The sequence below is a fragment of the Suncus etruscus genome, chromosome 16 (assembly GCF_024139225.1).
Source record: "Suncus etruscus isolate mSunEtr1 chromosome 16, mSunEtr1.pri.cur, whole genome shotgun sequence".
NCBI classification, from domain to species: Eukaryota; Metazoa; Chordata; class Mammalia; order Eulipotyphla; family Soricidae; genus Suncus; species Suncus etruscus.
Genome location: NC_064863.1, coordinates 54,079,796 through 54,089,126, shown reverse-complemented (window position 1 = coordinate 54,089,126; position 9,331 = coordinate 54,079,796). Strand labels below are relative to the sequence as shown.

The following is a 9,331-nucleotide window of genomic DNA, read 5'->3' as shown; positions in this document are numbered from 1 at the left end:
TTGGAGTGAGCTAGCATACATATTATAGAGCACCAAAGTTAAAGAAATAATATTAAAATAATCACCAAGAGTGGATTTTGAGATATTACAGGAGTAAGCCATAAGTGGTGCATGTGTCAAACTCTGGCACAATCCTCAGCTTCACATGGTTGATCCCTCAACAAAAATAATTAGAATAAAACATGGAGAAAATACAGATTATATAGAATATTTTGTTGAAAGTTTATGACTAAAATAACATCTTATTTCTTATGTATAATAGTAATTATAAATTTGTAGGTTATTAATATAACACAATAATTAAAATTTAAATTGTGTTAGATATCAGATATCTTGATAATATTTGAGTTTTAAAATATAGAGAAAATAAATGCTATTCCTAATTTGCATGATTAAAAAATTATCTTTGTAAAATGAGGAAATACATAAACATTTTTGGAGAGGTCTGGGTCACAGTCACAGCTAGCTAGGCTGACTCTTAAAAGAGTGGTTTCCAGAGTTTCCTTCAGGGAGCTGGGGCTCTCCACAGGTCAGCAGTACCAAAACCCAAAGGCCTCATTCTTCTCTAGTTGATAAGAATTATGCTGAACAAGGTCAATCATCAGCCCCTTGAACAGGTAAGAAGCTCTGCTTATCTTTTTCTGTGTGATGCAAAGTCTTCCTAGGGCTAATGTCTAACAACCCCTCCATACACACCTATATCATACACATTGTTCTGATTCTGGAACATCAGGGTAGGAATATAGCACAGCTTCCCTGTGAAAGATAAACCACTCCATGGTAGCAAAAGTTTTATAGGGTACCCTTCCATACCTTCCTTGCACCCCATCAAGTAGGTTAGATAGTCTCTGGGCCCTAGTCCCAGAGTAATATTACATTAGGCATGGCATTTATTTGGCACTTACAGACTTGGAGTTGATCCCCAGGATCCCATATTGTCTTCCAAGATGACCTAATTCCTGAGTACAAAACCATGAGCAACTCCTGTACATTGCTGGTTTGTTCCTTGAAATAAACAACAACAAAGCAACTAAATTTCCAATCTTCAAGAAGAAATTTCTCAGAAATTCCATTACTGGGAGGAAGAGGTTATCTGCATAGAAAGCAGAGATGATGTGTCTCAGTGCACTGTGGTAGAATACCTGTGGTAGTGAAGTCACAACTATGGTATAATTCTAGGCTGATGTAGAGCACTGCAGAGCCTTCTATTGCTGACTACTCACCACATTCATCCTTAATCTATTGATTCAGGCATAACAAGAGGATAAATGGACAGTATAATAATACCCAGAGACAATAGAGATGAGGGCTGGAAAGACCAGGCCATAATAATAAGATTATCATAAAAAGTGGTAAGTGCTGTTAGAGAAATAAATACACTACCAGCTACCATAACAACCATAGAGAGAAAAACACAATGCCTATCTTGAAGACAGGCAGGTGGAGGGGAAAGTTAGGACATGGGGGGACAATAGTAGCAAGAAATTTACATTGGTAAAGGGGTGTGCATTTTATGACTGAAACTCAATTACAAACATGTGTGTAATCATGGTGCTTAAATAAAGAAATTATTTAAAAAAGAGGAGAAATTGAACTTCCCCTAAATACCAAGAACTACAGAGACAAACTTTTTCCTTCTATTCTAACTAGCTTTGTTGGGTTCCAGGACCAGCATGGCAGTAAATTCTATGGTACATATCAGTTGTAACAGTAATAAAAAAAAATCTTGGTGAAATATGGCAGTTTTATGACTTGACAGAGGTGTAGTGCCCTGAGATTGAGCCATACTAATCGAAATATTACTATGAAAATATTTTATAGATATAGCTATTACCTATAGTAGGTGGATTTTCCTACTGTAATGTGGTGTGATTCATAAAATCAGTTAAAATATTTGAGAGCAAAATCTGGTTTTCTAAAAGATATGGAATCTGCCTCAAGACTACAACTTTCTCTTATCTTCTTGTCTATTTGGTAGCCTGCCTAAAAAGCATTTAGACTTTCTTTTTCTTTTTTTTTTTGGTTTTAGGGCCACACCTAGTGACGCTCAGGGGTTACTCCTGGCTATGTGCTCAGAAATTGCCCCTGGCAGGGAGGACCATATGGGACACCAGAGGATCAAACCACTGACTTTGTCTTAGGCTAGCACAGTCAAAGCAGACACCTTACCGCTTGCACCACAGCTCTGGCCCCTGAACTTCCCATTCTCATAATCCTAGACCTTAGTTCCCAAAATATGTATGCCCCTGCTGGTTCAACAGAAAACTCATTAGAAAAATCTATTTCAAAGATGATTAAGAAAATTATTTTGACCTAGTTTTAAGTCCGGACTCTTACATCTAGTAACTTTAGAGCTTAAAAGCAGTCCTTTTTATTTTAAGTATTTCATGATACATGAAATATGAACTAATATTTTTTGGGGCAACTATTTTGGTGCTTACTATGTGTAGCCTATCTTAAGTATTTAAATTTTGCTGGGTTATGTCTATCATTCTAAACTGATAAGAACAGATACTACACTTGATCTTAGTCAAAAGGCCAAGAAGCAATTATGTCTATCATTCTAAGCAAGACAATATTATAGTTTTGCTGAGATTAAACAGGTTTCATTCTGCAATTCTTGATTTAGACTAGATTTACATTTTTTACTTTACTTGCCAATTGCTGTGAGATTTATATTAATTTAATTTGCCTTTTTCCAGTGTAGTTTTCCTATTTATTAAATGGGATAATAATTTTACCTACTTTGTAGGCTATGAGAGAATTAAAAATATTAACATAAAATAAGGATCTAGTATAATTCAGTAGTTAATTTTTATCCTTAACATTATTATTTACATTTTGTCATTAAAAGACTTTATTTCTTAGTAAATGAATAGAAAGATAAAGAATATTACTGTACTTTATATGAAAGTTCTTGAAATTTATATTTAAAATTTTTGGAATATAATGAATGTTTGCAATATTCAAGTGAAAATAATGAAAAACAAAGATTTTAAATTATTTGGACTTTTTTGTGTGCCGATCTCCATGGTGTGAGATGAAAATTATTTCCCGTTATCTTTGATATTTATGTTTATTTTGAAAATAAAGAATTAAGAATTAATAATATGGGTAAAGTTTGTGAAGAAGTGTATATATTTTCCCATGGAATGTCATACCAGTCAAAATTACATGTGATATACAACAAATTTTTTATCAGTAAGTATTAAATGATTTTTGTTATTTTGACTAACCTAAAACTATATTTCTTATAAAAAATAGAAATCACTTACATATATGTCAACTTTTTTCTGGGAAAAAATAAGCACATTTTAATTTAAAGTGGGATTGTAAATGAATTTTTGAAGCTGGTTTTATAGATTGGGATGATAGTCCAAATGAGAACTTATTTAGACTGATGTAAAATTGTTTTATTAAAGTTGTTATCTGTCTATAACAATCAGAGCCTTAAAGATAGGTAAAAGGATTTTGTTTGCAAAAATTGCTATAGAATAATAGAAATGAAGTCAGAAAATTAATCTTTAACTTTTATATATTTTTCTGAATGTTTCCTCCTTATTTTTATGTAACTAAAGAACAAACATTAAGCGTCATATTAAGTGTGATAATGTTTTAAGAAAGCAATTTATAAATATGCTAGTGTTAAAGGGTCTGTTAAAGCCCACCGTTTCAAATAAAGACCACGAACCTTCAGAGAATGCAATCAGCAAAGTGATGTTTATTAATCCAGAGCTCTGGGGTCCACCGTCTACTAGCGCAGCAGGTTCATTAGTGGAACCCCGAGCCTTAGAAATCCAGGGCCTTAAACATTTCATTGGTTCACACATCTTTTACGATTCAAAAATATCCAATAATGCAAGCTGAAAAAGGCACAATGCCTTCACTACCCCAAAGTCCTTTTTGATGTCAGTCACCCTAGATCACATCCTAAAGGTTTGTAAAGATATGGTCTATACCCATCCAGATGGCCCTTTCGGTCCCTTCCTCTTATGACCTTCTAAGATATCTTGTGTTGGACTGCTCTTATGATTGTCTAGAGGGTCAGCTAGGGGAGGGGATGTGGCATGCTTGATGTTCTGCCCCTAAGGTCTGATTCCAGGAATTAACTGCCTCTTCAGGCTTAATCTTTTTCCGTTATAATTGCATACTGTAATTGAAGATTTATGTAATTATGTCAACTAAGAGTCAACTCAAGAACTTCTAAAGGCTAGGGAAAACAGAAGCCAAAGGTATATGATTAGTTCTGATAAATTATACCTATTACACCTAATTTATTCCAGTTTATCTTGGCCCTTACACTAGTAATTTCCAATTAAAACATAAATTATCCTGCAGATAGTGTACATTTGTCCTCAGACAATTTAGGATATTGCACAAACACTCTTTCTTCCAATAAAAATAAGTACTACCCACAATTTAATAGTGGATAATTTATTACTACTAATTTTATGACTCTATATATTCATAGTATACAAATAAAAAATGTAAGCCAAATTTGGCTTATGAAAGTATTTACAAAGTTGATGAAAAAGTAATAGAATTTTTATTTCAATAATAGTAAAAGTAATATAATATAAAATAGTAAAATCATTCTACTTACTTAAAAGAATATATACAATGATGATTCATCACACTCCTTCAGGATAATCATCTGAGAAGGATAAAATATTTAATATAAAGTTCTCACATTATTACATAAAAAATATTATTATTTTTATATTATGGGCCACACCTGGCAGAGCTCAGAATTTATGGTACTATGCTTAGAGATTACTCTTGAAGGACTCAGAGAACCATATGAAGTGCCAAGATTTAAACCTGAATAGCCACTTATAAAACAAGTTCCCTCCCTCTATACAATTGTTTCTCTCTAATAAATCAAAATTATATGATTAGAAGTTATATACAGCTATATACAAATTTACTTTCATTTTTAATTTGGGGGACCACATCTAGTGGTATTCAGGATTACTTTTTATTCTATGCTCAGGGATCACTGCTTTAAGTGCTCAAATAACATATAGGTGTTTTACATTGAAGGCAAGTATTTATATTATCTGTAACATTGATCTGTCTCAAGAAATAAATATAAATATGTTAATATAACATTAATATTTAATAAAGAAAAGTGATCATTTCACTTAATAAAGTACAAAATACAGTATATTACATTTTGTTTTAATCTATTAAATTTTAAAAATGTTGCCTGTCTTATGACTTAAGAACTATACTTAATGGAAATCTGAAGCTACTTAAGTCATTGATTTTATTTTGGGTTCACTTATATTGAATATAAATGTACTATCTAGTAAATAAATTTTGAGTGAAAATTAGCATTTTGTTTCCATTTGAAATTCTGACTTTCACCAATACCAGAAATATAATACATCATTATAATTAACTACAAATCAATATTAAGAGCTTGGGTGCCAGAGCTAAAGCACGTTGGGTAGGACATCTGTCTTGCATGTTGATGACTCTGGTTTGATCCCCAGCATCTCACATGGTCCCCCAACCCTGTCAGGAGCTATTTCTGAGTGCAAAGCAAGAGTGATTCCTGAACGTTGCAAGTTCTTGACCGAAGTAATAATTATTAAAAAAAAATGGGATTTTTTAAAACAGTAATTGGGTCCTTGTGAGATATATGTGCTGCTTGAAACTTTTAATAACATTTTTACTTAAACACTGTGATTTCAAACATGATCGTAGTTGAATTTCAGTCAAAAAAAGAACACTCCCCTTCACCACAATGCAACATTCCCACTACCAATGGTCCCATCTCCCTCCTCCCCTACCCCTGCCTGTATTTGAGACAGGCATTTTATTTCTCACACTCATTAACGTTGTCATGGTAGTTGTTAGTTTCTCTAACTGCATTCACCCATCTTTGTGGTGAACTTCATATTATGAGCCAGTCCTTCCTGCCCTCATTTCTGGGCATTATTACAATAATGTCTTTTATTTTTCTTAAAATTCATAGATAATTGAGACTATTCTGTGTGTCTCTCTCCCTCTGACTCATTTCACTCAGCATAATAGTTTCCATGTCCATTCATTTATAGGAAAATTTCATGACTTCATCTCTCCTGATGACTGTATAATATTTCATTGTGTTTATGTACCACAGTTTCTTTAGCCATTCATCTGTTGAAGGGCATCTTGGTTGTTTCAGCAGCAATGAATATAGATGCGAGGAAGGGATTTTTGAATTGTCTTTTTGTGTTCCTAGGAGTGGTATAGCTGGATCATATGGGAGCTCAATTTCCAGTTTTTGAGCAATCTTCATATTATTTTCTATAAAGATTTGACTAGAAGGCATTCCCACCAGCAGTGAATGAGAGTTCCTTTCTCCTACATTCCCTCATTCACTGTTTTTGTTTGTTTGTTTGTTTTGTTTTGTTTTGTTTACAACATACTTATCGTGCTGTGCTCAGTGTTTATTCCTGATGAGCTTGAGATACCATATAGAATTCTGGAAATCAACCCAAGTTGGTCTCATGCAAGACTGTTGCTCTACCTACTGTACTATATAGCTCTAACCTCTCAAACTCATACATTTTCAATTATTTAAATTTGGAAGGATATCTGGTATATGCTTGGCTCCAAATAAATATTTACTGCAGACATTGATAAGCAATTTATATAAATGAGAGTTTATTTTTATGGTAAATCAGATAAGAAAGTTTTATTAACTTTATTTTAATAAGACATAATTTAATACTTTATTATAATACTCTTTTCTAATACTACATAATTTAATGAAACAGTAACTTTAGTTAAATCTTAGTTTTTTTCTCAAAGACATAGCATGTTACCTATGGATTTAACTGTAGCTTTATTTTCTTTCATTAAATATTTAGTTTTGAGGCCTTATAGATACTTCTACTTCACCTTCATTGTATAATATCATATTGGAGATTAATTTTCACAAGATCGGCTGTTTAACATGTTACCCTATATAATTGTGCATCACTCTGCATTTTCTAAATTTGTTGCTATCCTACTGCTGTTTAATTAAGGGATTAAAATATTTATGTTCTGGATAATTTCTAAAGATGTTATCTTTCAAAATCACCATAATGATTTATTTACCATGTTTTAACATTTTATGTTATTACAATCTGTTTCTAAATAATCTGATTCTTGTTTCTTTATTGACTTAGCAGATTATATATACAAAACTATGTATTAGTCTATGATACTTTTAAATTTCTTTATCTGATATTAAATATTTTAAATTTGGCTTCAACATAATTTTCTATATCTCTTGTCTCTTTTAGCTAAAATAGTTTTTTGTGTGTTTGTTTTGCTTTTGTTTGGCTTGATTTGATTTGATTTGGTTTAGGGGCCACACTCAGCTATGCCTACGAGTTTCCCCTGTTTCTCTACTCAGGAATTACTCCTGGAAGGTTCAATAGATCATATGGAATTCAAGGATATAACTGTGTCAGCCACGTGCAAAGCAAGCACCCTATCTGCTATACTATCTCTCCAACCTGAAAATATTTTCTTATAGTTGCTTGAACAGCAAAAACCAGAACCATCATTACTGTGCCATGGGGCTCTGGTTGATATAGTTCACTAATTTTCTTTTAAAATGAGATGAACACAGCAAGACAGTTCTCTGCTTGAATACTACTCTACAGAATCATACTTCTTTTAATCATTCAATTTAGACTTGACATATAAAGCTTAAAAAGGAACAAGGAAAAAAGTTAGCCACTCCAGGTAGTTCAATTACAGCTTCACAGTTAGGTATGTTTCAACTTGCTAAAGAATTGAGAAATAATGCTGAAGACTTATGAGTAGAATTTAGGTAAAATAGCTTGATGTTAAGGAACTTAGAGGGCCATTGACACCATATCGATGTTCAGATTGTGTATTAGATGAATTTCACGAACTTGATAGAGATGAATTGAAAGTAGAAACTAAAACATTATTTTAAGGTTAGAGAGAAAAAAATTAGTCCTACGCTAAGTGTCTCTCAACGTTACTACTTTTCAATAAACGTTACTATATTTTGAAAAGAAAAAAAAAGACTTCAGATAAAGATGCATAAAGATATAAGAATTTTTATATTTTTTTCTTCTCAATTTTTAAAGTTTTGGGGAGATTTTGGGCCACACTGGTGACACTCGGGCTTTACTCCTGGCTATGGGCCACACTGGTGACACTTAGGGTCTACTCCTGGCTATGCACTCAGAAATCCCTTCTGGCTTGGGGGACCATACGAGATGCATGGATCCAACCCAGGTCTGTCCTGGGTCAGCCATATGCAAAGCAAACACCTTACGGCTGTGCTATCGCTCTGGTCCTTTTATATTTTTCTTAAGTTGATTACCTGTCTAACTAAAGAGACATTATATTCATGGAGCAAAAATATTGTTACTTAGTTAATAATTGGTTTGGAAGTTCCACTTTAGCAGTGCACCTGTATCACGCCTGGTTTTGCTCTCACGGATAATTCCTGGTGGAGTTTGGAAAACAATATGTGGTGCTGGTGATCGGACCCCAGTGAGATGTGTGCGAGGTAGGATTCCTACCTGCTATACTATTTAAATGTCCTTGGTAAAACATAGACAGTCAATATAGCTTTGTTTGTTACACTGAAAATTGAATAAGTCAGTAAGTTTAATGAGAGAAACTGTAAAAATAATTAGAAATAGATGACATAATTATATTTATTTTATAATTTTTAGAGTAATCATATAAGAATTCTTATAAGTATAACAAATTTATTAAAAGCAAAATTAAATAAATATAGGCTTTATAACAAGATTTTATGAATCCATACACAAATATAAAATACATTATATAAAAAGGTAACACAAAGTTTTCTAAATAGATCACTTACATTAGATAGTTCAATCTAAATTATCTAGATTGGTAGTTTTATTTCTTATCTGTCATGAGAAAAAATTCCAAAAATATAGAAATTAAAACAAAATAGAATTTAATTTTCCATTCCACTTTTATTTTATTATTTTTATAGAAAACTAATGGTTTATGTAACATAAGAAGAATGTTTATGTTTATGCTATTTATATACAAAATCACTGCACACCACCATAGATGATTCATTGCACTTATTATTTTCCTTCGACAAGGGACCACAGATGATAAGGTAATTAGTTTTACCTAGGCATATGTACAATTCTCAATATTATTTTAAAAATATCATACTTACTTTAAACATGTTCTAAGTCACTGTCTAATTTGTTTCTCTTTCAGGCATTATTGGAGACTGTATTAATTGTATGTTAATTAATTTTCAATTTGAAAAACACCTTAAGTCTGAGGTCTTTCAGGTACTTTCCATTGATATTTT

General features: G+C 32.3%; 1 pseudogene; it reads right to left on the bottom strand.

Annotated features, from left to right (window-relative positions):
- Window positions 1–2,441: 2,441 nt before the first annotated feature.
- Window positions 2,442–2,550, bottom strand: LOC126032847 (uncharacterized; annotated as a pseudogene).
- Between the last annotated feature and the right edge of the window lie 6,781 nt (window positions 2,551–9,331).